General features: G+C 46.3%; 1 pseudogene across 1 annotated transcript in view; it reads left to right on the top strand.

Moving 5' to 3' along the window:
- Nucleotides 1–2108: 2108 nt before the first annotated feature.
- LOC311220861 (very low-density lipoprotein receptor-like) overlaps nucleotides 2109–13657 on the top strand; it is a 64301-nt pseudogene continuing 52752 nt past the window's right edge. The window contains exons 1-2 of the transcript in view: nucleotides 2109–2164; nucleotides 3071–4171. The product of the transcript in view is annotated as a very low-density lipoprotein receptor-like (transcript). The remainder of the gene's footprint in view (nucleotides 2165–3070; nucleotides 4172–13657) is intronic.

Genomic DNA, 13657 nt, shown 5'->3' with positions numbered 1-13657 from the left:
CCTTTTTGTAGCGAGGGGCCCAAAACTGAACACAGTACTCGAGGTGCGGCCTCACCAGAGCCGAGTACAGGGGGACGATTACTTCCCTAGACCTGCTGGCCACACTGCTTCTTATGCAAGCCAGGATGCTGTTGGCCTTCTTGGCCACCTGAGCACACTGCTGGCTCATATTCAGCCGACTATCAACCAATACTCCCAGGTCCTTCTCTGCCAGGCAGCTTTCCAGACACTCATCTCCCAGCCTGTAGCGCTGCTTGGGGTTGTTGTGCCCCAGGTGCAGGACCCAGCATTTGGCCTTGTTGAACTTCATACAGTTGGCCTCAGCCCAGGAGATCAGGTTTGTCAAGCAGGACCTGCCTTTCATAAACCCATGCCGACTGGGCCTGATCACCTGGTTGCCCTGCAAGTGCCGCGTGATGACACTCAAGATAATCTGCTCCATGAGCTTCCCTGGCACTGAAGTCAAAAATAATAATATAATAAGATAACTGACAAAACTATAATTTTCTAACACGTTTCTTTGAGAACTGAGACTAATAGCTAAATTCCTGTGCTCCGCTTACTTCATTCCTAAATCAATACAAAATAACCTTTCAAAGCTTCAGCATGAGTTTCAAGTGCCTTTTTGACAGTTTCAGTTTTACTACAGATGCTTCACGCAAGCATCTCTGTGCGAAGATGTGGTGGTTTTACCGTGCTGGGCAGCTAAACCCCACAACCGCTCTCTCACTCCCCCTCCTTTAGATGAGGAGGGGGAGAAGTAAAGCAAAGAACAACTCACGGGTTGAGATAAGGATAATTTAATTAAAGGGAAATAATAATAATAATTAAATAAAGACTACCATGAACTAAACAATTTAATTAAGGGGAAATAAAAGGGAAAGGAAATAAAAGGGAGGAAAACAAACAAACAAAATAAATGAAAGCTATATGGAAGTGCAGAGGAAAGAAATTACTCTCTACTTCCCACAAATGAGCGATGATTGACCACGTCCTTGAAGCAAGGCCTCAACGCACGCAGCCGGTGTTCGAGAGGAGGACCGACGTCTTCTCAACGAGAGCCCACCCCTCCCCTCTTCTTCCTGTTTCCACCTTTTATTGCTGAGTGTGACACCACATGGTATGGAATATACCTTTGATTGGTTTAGGTCAGCTGCCCTAGTGATGTTTCTCTCCTCACTTTTTGCCCACCCCCTAGGAGGGTTAGAGAAAGGCCCAATGCTGTGCCACTGCTGCTCAGCAGTAGACACAACACTGGTGTGATAACACTGCTGTTCCAGCTACAAGTACAGAGTACGGTGTTGAGGGATTTCTTGAAACAGCAAAAATCCCATGGCTTGCTGTAGCTGAGCAAACCAAGCTACCAGGGCAACTATGAGAAGTTCCCATGACAGTGTTCCCACATCGCCCAATTGAGGAATTCAGGAAAATATTGTTACCAGTAGCTGGCCTCAAGGACAAGGTCTATGTGACTGCTAATCACAAGGGGGTTTTTTTCTTGCAGGTGGGGTTGTTTTCTTGTAGCTGTTTGTCTGAGTGCTTTTGACCAATAATCTTGTGTGAAACACTGTCCACCCCTGTTAAGTTCTCTATAAAAGTTAGGCTATTCGGGCAATAAAATGGAGCATGATCTGACTCTACTGGTGTCTGTCGTGCTTTCGGCCGTGCTTCCTGCAACATATGGCGCCCGAACAGGCTGAGACCCGAACAGGCTGAGGCCGGGACATCGGAGCGGCGCCGGGACATCGGAGCGGCGCCGTGAGATCCGAGGCACACGGCAAGCCGACCACCGCACAGAGAGAAGCATTGAAACACCCTACTAACCGACCTGGGCAACGGCCTCGGGGTGAGAAACGGGACGTGGAGAGACGCGGAAAAAGGAATCGCGGTGAGACGCAGAATCGCGGGGGGACGCGGAAAAAGGAATCGCGGTGAGACGCGGAAAAGGGAATCGCGGAGAGACGCGGAATCGCGGAGAGACGCGGAAAAAGGAATCGCGGTGAGACGCGGAATCGCGGAGAGACATGGAAAAGGGAATCGCGGAGAGACGCGGAATCGCGGAGAGACGCGGAAAAAGGAATCGCGGTGAGACGCGGAATCGCGGAGAGATGCGGAATCGCGGAGAGACGCGGAAAAGGGAATCGCGGAGAGACGCGGAATCGCGGTGAGACGCGGAATCGCGGAGAGACGCGGAAAAGGGAATCGCGGTGAGACGCGGAATCGCGGAGAGACGCGGAATCGCGGTGAGACGCGGAATCGCGAAGAGACGCGGAAAAGGGAATCGCGGAGAGACGCGGAATCGCGGAGAGACGCGGAATCGCGGGGGGACGCGGGAAATTTGAAGTAATCGCATGAAATTGAAGTAATCGCGGTGCGATACGGGCCATCCGAGATCGAGTTGCTACGGGAGACCAGAGGCGTCAGTGGACAATGGCGGCCGACCCTCACCATGTGGCGAGTCGGCACAGAGCAGAGGGGCGGAGATCAGGACCCTGCAGCCTGTCTGACGTAACCATGGAGACAGCGGCAGCAGCGGCTGTGCTGCTTCTCTCTGGCATTCTTTTTATAAGAAGTTATCTTGCAATGCAAAAAAAGACTATTCGTCCCCAGATCGGTGTTATAACTATGTTTCTGGATAACATTCCGTGGGGTTGCCACATTCTACAGACTATTAATGACGATTTAGCTCTATTGCAGGACAGGAGAGCAGAGACGCAGATTACACCGCCAAATGACCACCGTCAGTCAGGCTCGTTCACAAACAGCTTCTAGGGTTGCAGCTGGCACGGCCTGCAGCCGTATAGCAGACGTTACATTCTCTTTCCTAACTAGTAATCATGTGTCTCACCCATTTGTGGTGAATGGTCAGTGGTAAAAAAGAAAAGGGGGAGAGTAAGGGGCGACAAAGACAGAAACGGTACCAGGAGGATGCCACTGACACTAACAGCACGGGTAATAGGAGTAGTATAAGTGACACAGGTGCAGGGCGGCGGTGGGTGCTGCCGCGCTGCGGGGCACTCTGCCTGCTGCTCGCCCTCGCCGGCCTGTGCACTGCTGCCGACGGTGCTAGAGCAAAATGTGAAGACTGCTCAGATGGCAGTGATGAGAGTGCTTGTGTGAAGAAGACGTGTGCTGAATCTGACTTTGTGTGCAACAGTGGTCAGTGTGTGCCAAATAGATGGCAGTGTGATGGGGATCCGGACTGTGAAAATGGGTCTGATGAGAGTGCTGAGCTGTGTCATACGAGAACATGCCGGGTAAATGAAATCAGCTGTGGTTCTCAGTCAACCCAGTGTATCCCAGTGTCCTGGAAATGTGATGGTGAAAAGGACTGCGACAGTGGAGAAGATGAAGAGAATTGTGGCATTGTGACTTGTAGTGCAGCAGAATTCACATGCAGTAGTGGGCAATGTATTTCCAAAAGCTTTGTCTGCAATGTTCAAGATGACTGCAGTGATGGTAGCGATGAGCTGGAGTGTGCACCTCCTACCTGTGGTGTTCATGAGTTTCAGTGCAAGAGTTCTACCTGCATCCCTATCAGCTGGGTGTGTGTTGATGATGCTGACTGCTCCGACCACTCGGATGAATCTTTGGAGCAGTGTGGCCGCCAGCCTGCACCTCCAGTGAAGTGTTCTACGAGTGAGGTGCAGTGCGGCTCAGGTGAATGTATCCACAAGAAGTGGTGATGTGATGGAGATCCTGATTGCAAGGATGGAAGTGATGAAATTAACTGCCCTTCTCGGACCTGCAGGCCAGACCAGTTCAGATGTGAAGATGGGAACTGTGTCCATGGGAGTAGGCAGTGCAGTGGTGTGAGAGACTGTCTGGATGGCACTGATGAAGCAAACTGTAACAATGTTATTCAGTGCTCTGGACCTGGCAAATTCAAGTGCAGAAGTGGAGAATGCATAGATATCAATAAAGTGTGTAACCAGCAGAGAGACTGCAAGGACTGGGGTGATGAGCCCTTGGAGGAATGCATCATAAATGAATGTGACTGTCCAGCTGGGTTTGAGTTTATAGACAAGAGAAACTGTGGAGACATTGATGAATGTCAAAACCTTGGTATCTGTAGTCAAATGTGTATCAACCTGAAAGGTGGCTACAAAAGTGAATGTAGCCGTGGATATCAGATGATTCCTGCTACAGGAACCTGGAAAAGGCCATACTGGTACAAAGACACAAATAACACCTGTGATTGCAATGACGCTGCTAAGCAGGGTTTAGGGGTTTATAGCATGGAGACAAGGGGTAACAACTACAGTGTTTGGAACAATTGTACAGCTTTGGCCTTACCTCCTGATGTGCTTCTGATTTGTGGGGATGGGGCCTGGCAAGGTATCCCTGCAAATGCTATCAGATGTCCATGTTACAAAGATAAACTCTTTGTATTTGCTCCTAGCTTGTTACAGTTGCGTGAGATCACCAGACATAAATGGACATTGCTTGCATTGGATTGCAATGATAATGTTGAATTGTGTGGGGTTGCAGCTAGAGCGGCATTAGCAATTTCAGTGCCTGGAGTGGCATCTGCGGCCACACGTAACAACTTAGAAAAATTGGTATGCTGGGCCGAGAGGCAAGCCTATGCCACGACAGAGATACTTGAGGAGATGTTACCAGATCAAAATAGTCTGCGACATCTGCTTTTACAGGATCTTGCTTTTGGCTCAAAGGAATGGGTGTGAGGACTTTAAGGGAATGTACTGTTTAAACCTTTCTGATCATAATGAGTCAATTCACAAATCCATTACTTTCCTGAAAGAGCACATGAGAAAGATTCAATATGGTATCAATCCTTTCAATCAATGGTTCACTGACTTGTTTGAAACAAAGTGTAGATGGTTGCTGGGTTTAATCACAAGGGGATTAAGGATTTGGTTTATGGTGGTGGTAATCATCGTTGTGTGTTGTAAGTATAGCTAAAGAGTTACTTGTAAAACTGCTGTGTCAAGCTTGGTTTGCTCAAAAGAAGAAGGGGGAATTGTTGAGGGATTTCTTGAAACAGCAAAAATCCCATGGCTTGCTGTAGCTGAGCAAACCAAGCTACCAGGGCAACTATGAGAAGTTCCCATGACAGTGTTCCCACATCGCCCAATTGAGGAATTCAGGAAAATATCGTTACCAGTAGCTGGCCTCAAGGACAAGGTCTATGTGACTGCTAATCACAAGGGGGTTTTTTTCTTGCAGGTGGGGTTGTTTTCTTGTAGCTGTTTGTCTGAGTGCTTTTGACCAATAATCTTGTGTGAAACACTGTCCACCCCTGTTAAGTTCTCTATAAAAGTTAGGCTATTCGGGCAATAAAATGGAGCATGATCTGACTCTACTGGTGTCTGTCGTGCTTTCGGCCGTGCTTCCTGCAACAGTACGGCACTGTATGGGCTGCTGCCGGGAAAGTTAACATTCCAGCCAGACCCAGTACAGAAGATAAAAGGGGAGTTTTATCTTCTTTATCTAAGAAGAGACAAGAAAGAAAACATAACTTTATCCAGGATTTCTTCTTAAGTTGTTTTATGATACAGTGTCAGAATCAGCGTATATATAACCTTGGTTTACAGTGCATAAAATGGATATTCTGTTTTTATGTACAGTTCTTTTTGAGAGCAGCTAACCCAGTAAAATTGGATGTGCTCCATGTTTTCCTACTCAGCTTATTTTCTTTGAACATACTTGTTCACTTTTCAGACTGAAATACTGATTGTGCCATTGTCATTTATAATCTGTATTTGTAATAATGTAACATTGAACTTGCTAATAAAACACTGAGTTTACTGAGCAAAGGGGAATATTTCAAAAGCATTGTTTTGATAAAAAGCAAGGTACTCAGTGGTTCTCAGTATTCAATGCCTTATTTGCCTCAGTCTTTACCAGTAAAACTGGCCTTCAGGAATACCAGGCTTCTGAGACCAGAGGGAAAGTCTGGAGCAAGGAAGACTTACCCTCAGTGGAGGAGGTCTAGGTTAAGAAGCACTTAAACAAACTGGAAATATATGGGACTGTGGGGCCTGACACTTCACACCAAAAAGTGCTGAGGGAGCTGTCTGATATCATTGAGAGACCACTTTCAATTATCTTTCAACAGCCATGGCAATTGGGAGAGGTTCCTGAAGACTGGAAGGGAGAAAATGTCACTCCTATCTTCAAGAAGAGCAAGACCAGGGAACTACAGGCCAACAGCCTCACCTCAGGCCTTGGTAAGGTGATGGAGAAAATCCTCCTGAAAAGCATTTCCAAACACATGAAGGACAAGAAGGTAATTGATAGCAGTCAGCATGGGTTTAGGAAATCATGCTTGACCTATCTGATAGTCTTCTATAATGGGGCAACTAGCTTGGTGGATGGGGGGAGAGCAGTTGATGTTCTTTATCTTGACTTTACTAAAAACTTTGACACTGTCTCACTATCATCACAGACAAGCTGACAAAGTATGGGCTATATTAGTTGACGTTGAAGTGGATTGAAAACTGTCTGAATGGCCAGGCCCAGAGGGTGGTGATCAGTGGCACAAAGTCCAATTGGACACTAAGTCACTAGTGGTGTACCCCAGTGGTTGATATGGGGTTCAGTCCTGTTAAACATCTTCATTAATGGCTTGGATTCTGGGACCGAGTGCATCCTCAGCAAGTTTGGAGATAATACAAAATTGGGAGGACTGACATACACCAGAGGGTTGTGCTGTCATCCAGAGGGACCTGGACAGGCTGGATAGATGAGCTGACCAGGACCTCATGAAGCTCAACAAGGAGAAGGCTCCCATCAAGGACTGATGTTTGGCCACGTCCTAGGAAGCAGGGCCTCAATACACCTAGCGGTTGTTTGGGAGGGCAGATGTCTTCATAATGAGAGCCCCCCACACACACACTTCCCCTTTCCCACCTTTTATTGCTGAGTGTGACATCATATGGTATAGAGTATCCCTTTTGGTTGGTTTAGGTCAGCTGCCCTGGTGGTATTCCCTCCCCACTTCTTGCCCACCCCCAGCCTACTGGCTTTGGGGAGTTTGGAGAGAGTTTTGATGCTGTCTCAGCCCTTCTCAGCAATAGATAATACACTGGTGTGATATCAGGGCTGTTCTAGCTACAAGTGCAGAGCACAACACTATATGGGTCACTGCAGGGAAAGTTAGCTCCATCTCAAACGGACCCAGTACAGAGTCCAGCACAGGGCCATGAAGATGATTAAGGGACTGGAACATCTCTTCTATAAGGAAAGGATGAGAGAGCTGGGACCCTTCAGCCTGGAGAAGAGACAGCCCAGGGGAAATCTTATCACAGTCTATAAATACCTGAAGGGAGGTAATGGAGAAGAGCGAGCTATACTCTTCTCAGTAGTGCCTGGTGACAGAAGAAGAGGCAACAAGCACAAACTGAAACACAGTAAATTCCATAAGGAAACACTTTTTTACTGTGAGGGTGGTCAAACACTGGAACAGGTTGCCTATAGAGAGGTTTCCATCCTAAAAACCTGTAGTGGGTTTACGTGGCAAGGTTTTGGTAGCAGGAGGGCCATAGGGGTGGCGTCTGTGAGAAGAATCCAGAAACTGCTCCATGTTAGATAAGGGTCCTGCCACCGGCCAGAGCCGGGTCAATAAGCAATGTTGTTTGCACCTCTGTGAGAGCATATTTAAGAAAGGGGAAAAAAAACTGCTGGGGAACAGCAGCTGGGAGAGAGCGAGGAGTGAGAAACAACTTTGCACATGCCAAAGTCAATGAAGAAGGAGGGGGAGAGGTGCTCCAGGCAATGGAGCAAAAGTTCCCCTGCGGCCTGTGGTGAGGACCATGGTGAAGCAGGTTGTTCCCCTGAAGCCCATGGAGTACAATGATGGAGCCAGGTTCCACGCTGCAGCCCGTGGAGGAGACCACGGTGGAGCAGGTGGACCTGCACGGATGGAGGCTGCGGCCTGTGGAGGACCCCCGCTGGAGCAGATTCCGGGCCAAACCTATAGCACGTGGAGAGGAGACCACGCAGGAGCCGCTGACCTGGCAGGAGCTGCTGCCCGTGGGGGACCCATGTTGGAGCAGTGTGCTCCTGATGGTTGGACCACGTGGTACGGACCCATATCTGGAGCAGTTCTTGAACAGCTGCTGCCTTGTGGGAAGCCCACACAGGATCAGTTCGGGAAGGACTGCATCCCATGGGAGGGACCCCATGTTGGAGCAGGGGAAGAGAGTGACCGAGAAGGAGCGGCAGAGATAAGTGCTGTAGAATGACTGCAAACCCCATGGCCCCGTTCCCCTTTGCCGCTCGAGGGGAGGAGGTGGAAGAGGGTGGATGGGAGGAAGGTGTTTTTGGTTTCTTTCCTCTGTTTCTCACTTCTCTAGCTTGTTAGTAATAGGCAGTAAATCTTACCATCTCCCTACTCTGAGTCTGTTTTGCCCATCACGATAATTGTTGAGTGATCTCCCCGTCCTTATCTCAACCCTTGAGCCCTTTGTGTCATATTTTCTCCCCCTTTCCCTTTGAGGAGGGGGAGTGAGAGAGTGGCTGTGGTGGAAAAAAAATCCTTTCAATTTGGTCTCAAGGCACTAAAGTAAATGCTTAAAACTAAGCTTAAAGTTAATTACTGATTATTTAAAAAAATGCTAACAGGCTTTGCTAACTAGCACTGATGTTAAGCATAGGCTTGAAATGAAATCTGATCTGTAGATGGGAATCTAATGAGGGATTCAGTGTTGCAATCTTTATCCAGGCTTAAAATCATCAAATTAAAGCCTGATTTCACTAAAATCATTAGAAAAACTCTCTCCAAAAGGATAGCCAAAAGGATCAAGATTTCAGCCACTGGCCTTAGTAGGAGTTTTGCCTAAACGGGACTACATAATGGACCCAAAAGCTTTTTATGGGAAAGCTAATATGAAGGAACTCAGACATATGTAGACATGGAGTTGGGTGAAGTGCAAGATTTTCAACATGGCTGAAAAACAGTCTTTTCCTACCGAGAAGCAGAGATAACAATCCCTACCTCTCCAGTTGAGGGAACTATGCTAATGTTCAGCACTTTCTAATATCCCACCTCCAATATGGAGATATTTTAGGACTCAGCCTTTGGAGGAAATCCCTTGGTCAGGTACAATAATAAAACTCTTTCCTCTTTACCTGCAATGGTGCCTGCACTGGTTGTGAACCCCTGCCTAATCAGGCCACCCATGGAGTTGAAAAGAAATACTTCAAATGAGTACAACAAAACATAACAGGCAAACACACAAAGAATGTTATGTAACTTCAAACAGATTGATCCAATACCCACTTCTGTTTTCCTCTAACTCCAGCAGTCCCACAGTCATTAAATTGTAATGTTTAATGTTACATATGGAAGATATTCGACTTTCAAGGACAAACAAAATATGCCGTATCTAACCTTTTATTTCCATACTTCCACAGCATATGAAAAAATAATTATATTTGGAAGTTGTGTCTAGTGTTCATTCATTTGAAAACTATATTTAGTTCAGTATCAGTTTGAAAAACAAAGGCTTATACACAGGATCGTGAGAGACTGAAAGTTCCTGTAAGCGAACATAACTCGGAGACTGTAATACATATTTTTATAACATCATTTTAATTTTCTTAGCTTTTCGTAGACATTCACAACAAGGATTTTTAATACTTCTCTTTGTGTCTGGAGATGTCAAACGGTTCTTTGAACCCTGTGTACTTAAGGGCATTGATGTTCCTTCAGCCAGTCAGATTGAATGAGCCTAACCCCCCTTTATCTTGTTCAGAGGTTATCCCTCATCATCACCAGCATCTATTGGTTGCCAATAGACACAACAATTTGCACTGCAGTCTCTGGGTTCTGCTTTGGAAGCTTCTGGACCTTCTGGGGGCAAGGTCCAACATCATTGGGGAATGCCTGGGAACCCTCTGAGACACTTGAGGATTCCTGCTGTTGTCAGGTTAGGACAAGGTAAGGGGAGCTGGAAGACTGCGGGCCTCGGGAAGCTCTAGCAGGTTCTAACAAGTGTAATCAGCTGCCTTTGACCTAGGGTTCCTGGAGCTGCTGTTGTAGATGCCCGCTGATTTGGGAGGGTCAAGCACCCCTTTAGCTGGTGCTTGGGAGAGGCCTGGAACAAAGCCAACAAACACAGAAGTTTGTACAGCAGAATGCAAAGAGGGCCTCACTTGAATTTATGTCACTGTAACAGTCCCAGATATGGTGCTGACGCACCACAGAACCGTTTCCCCATCAGGTGCTGAAGCAGCTGTCCCTGCTAGGGTAGAGGCTTCAGTGCAGCCCTCCAAGACCTAGGCTGTAGAGAATGCCTGGAGCATCTATCTCTCTGATGCCAGAAGAGATGGCTTTCTGTATCTTAGGAGGCGTGATGTCTTGGAGGAACTGTGCTGTCAAGTGGAAGATTTAGGAAGTGAGCGGTCTGTGCAACAGAGATCAGAGAAGATGACTGGGAGATAGACAGGCTCTTGTCTGAGATGCAGCAGCTTGAAAAGCTTCAGAAACCAACTGAAGGAGAGAAGCAGGTAGTGTCAACCTCACTGTTAAGGTAAGTGTAACCTCTGGGGAAGGGAAAGGATGGAAGGTGTTGACTTCAGGCACCAAGAAGGAGGCTCCTGCCCTACCTTAAGGACTTCTACAAAACAGATTCACTGCCCTCAAAGTTGAAAAGGAGTCAGATGTGCCTACAAGCAAAGGATGCAGTCCACTTAACCCTAAATCCTAAAGAGAAGGCTGCCAGGAAGAAATTGCAAATTATTGTATTGGGTAACTCCCTGCTGCAGAGGCAGAGGCAGCCTGATTTACCAACTAGAGAGGTTTGCTGCCTGCTGGGGGCCTGGATCCAGCATGTTGTGGAGGGGCTGTCGAAGTTCGTCTGACCCTTTGACTACTACACTCTTCTGTTATTCCATATGGGCACAAATGATACTGCCAGGGAATACCTGGACAGTACCAAAATGACTACAAAACTCTGGGAGCAGTAGTCAAGGACATGGTGAGTAGTCAACTCTACTGGTGAAGGGGGAGCATACATGGAGGAGGGCTCTAATAGTACTAGCCAATAACTGGCTGTGGAACTGGTGTTGGCGACAGGATTTGGGGTTCAGTGACTGTGGGACCCTGCCTGCAGATCAGTAAGAAGTACCTTTTATTTGATAGTCTTCCAAACACTGTGTATGTCTCTCTCTCTCTCTCTATATATATATATAGTTATCAGCTTTTTAATCACTTCTGAGAATAAGGCACCCTAGAAATATATGATGCTCAAATACATTATTTTTGCTACTCACCTGTCTGTTGCATTCATCCATAATCCTTCTAATCTCAATCTTTTTTCACCCCATAGTCCCATTTTTTTCTCTCCTTCTTCATTAAAATTGATTTCCCCTCTTTCCTTTCTCTTTCTTGTTTCCTCAAAACAAGTCTTCTTCTTCAGCACTTGAACTACTCAGTTCACAGTCTCTTCTAACCTTTTCTGCTAAACACAGAAAGAAAATCAAACGTTACTATAAAATTACTATAAATAATAGTATGGGGAATTGATCAAGTGTCAACTTGTCATCTTTGAAAGGTCCTGGACAACAGGAGAGGTGCCTGAAGATTGGAGGATAGCCAATGTCACTCTGGTCTTCAAGAAGGGCAAGAAGGAGGATCCGGGAAACTACAGGCCAGTCAGTCTCACCTCTGTCCCTGGAAAGGTGTTGGAACAGCTTGTTCTGGATGCCATCTCCAAGCAATTGGAAGAGAAGGTTATGAGGAGTAGTCAGCATGGATTCACCAAGGGGAAATCATGCTCAACCAGCCCTGTAGCCTTCTATGATGGCATCACCAGCTTGGTAGATGAGGGGAGAGCAGTGGATGTCATCTACCTTGACTTTTGCAAGGCTTTTGATACTGTCTCCCATGACAGCCTGCTAGCAAAGCTGAGTAAGTGTGGGATAGACAAGTGAACAGTGTGAGAAAAATCTCAAATAATTTTCTTCAGACAGGATCTTCTGTGAAGCTATTTTATTCACAATTGCTTTGGCCTTTCTAATTTTCTCCCTGCACAGCCTCACAACATCCTTATAGTCCTCCCGAGTGACCCGCCCTCTTTTCCAAAGGTCATAAACCCTCTCTTTCTTCCTAAGCTCTAGCCCTTCCAACCCAAGCCATTCTATGATTCTATGAATCTATGAAATAGACTTATGATAGGCTATACTTATCAATAGTATATTTATGACAGATTATATACATACATATTCATGGAATTACCAGTACTGAATGAATCAAACAGATCCCAGAAGGGGAAAAAGGAAGGGGGTGGGGGGGTGTCAAAAAGAAGTCTCCAAAGAGAGTGACCACCAAAAGGGTTAAAAATAAAACTATCCCCAAAATGACTAACCACTGACAGGAATGGGCTCAGAAGGGGAATAAAGTAATGGACAGAGCCCCACTTCAGAGTTTATCCACTTCACCAGGTGTGGAGTGTTACGGAGTTTAGGAGTCAATGTCATCACGTCATGGAGTTAACCCAATGTTCCGGTGAAGCTTCATCCTGTTTAAGGGAGGGGGGAAGGATAAAAAACAATTGTACAACACAGAAAGTTCCTCAAAGACAGAAAATCCATCTTGGGTAAAAAGTGAGCCCTTTTTATGTCATTGAGATGTAAGAGGGCGTAGGACACCACCCACCACCGCTTAGGTAACCAACAGGTGCTGTTAATTTCAGTCTTCTTCCTGAGACAGCTAATAGATGTTTTTTGTTTTCCATTAATTTCCCTTGAACAAGAGTTTTATTTCTCACATTGATTTCCATTTTCTCAGGCGATAAGTTGTTCCTCTTTTTCTGGTTTTGTTCTTATCAATGGAGAGGTATCTTCATAGCTCCCATATGAGGTATTTAGACACACTTCAAGGATGTCCTTGGTTTCCAGGCTAAGTTACTAGGCTGAGGGCCAAGTTCTCAGGCCTGGATCTCAGGCTGAGTTTTCAGGCTGGCAGACTTTTTATTTTGTCTGTGTTTAGCAGTCATTTTATGTCAGAACTTTTCTTATTACACTCAGGTTACCTCCATAACTGCTCCAATCCGCTTCCCAGAGGAGGGGGGATGTTCATGGTTACGGTGTTTATCTTCTCAAGCAAACATTTTATATGTTGAGGCCCTGCTTTCCAGGAAGTGGCTGGAAATCTGCCTGCCAATGGGAAGGAGTGAATTGATTCCTCTTTTTGCTTTGTTTATATGCACAGCTTTTGCTTTTCTTATTAAAATGACCTTACCTTGATCCATGAATCTTTTCATTTTCCTTCTGTTTTCTCCCTGTGTTATGGGAGAGGGAAATGAGCAAGTGGTTATGCAGGTGTTTGGCTGCTGGTTGGGGTCAACTCACCACAATGTGCTATCAAGAAACTCCAGGCACAACTTTGGAGAGGGCTGACTTGGACTCCATAACTGCTAGGAAGGTGAAAAGAAGTGGAACATGATGATTTGTGACATTCAGAGGTGTGGGGGGGTGCGTATGGTGTCTGTGGGACTATGCAAAACTTAGGAAGGTATATTTAGGGGAAGGGGATGAGGGAAGAACAAAGAGGGGAACATGCAGAATGGGATATAAAAGGGGCCAGTCATGTAAAAAACAAGGCCTGCCAGCATGCTTATCTGACTGAGACCTGCACCTGATCACTGCAGTCTGTCCTTTCTTCTCATTAAATCCTTTCTTATATCTC

This window comes from Netta rufina, assembly GCF_964035555.1.
Source record: "Netta rufina genome assembly, chromosome: W".
NCBI lineage: Eukaryota > Metazoa > Chordata > Aves > Anseriformes > Anatidae > Netta > Netta rufina.
Note: the sequence above shows the minus strand (reverse complement) of the source record. Positions and strands in the feature narration are given on the sequence as shown.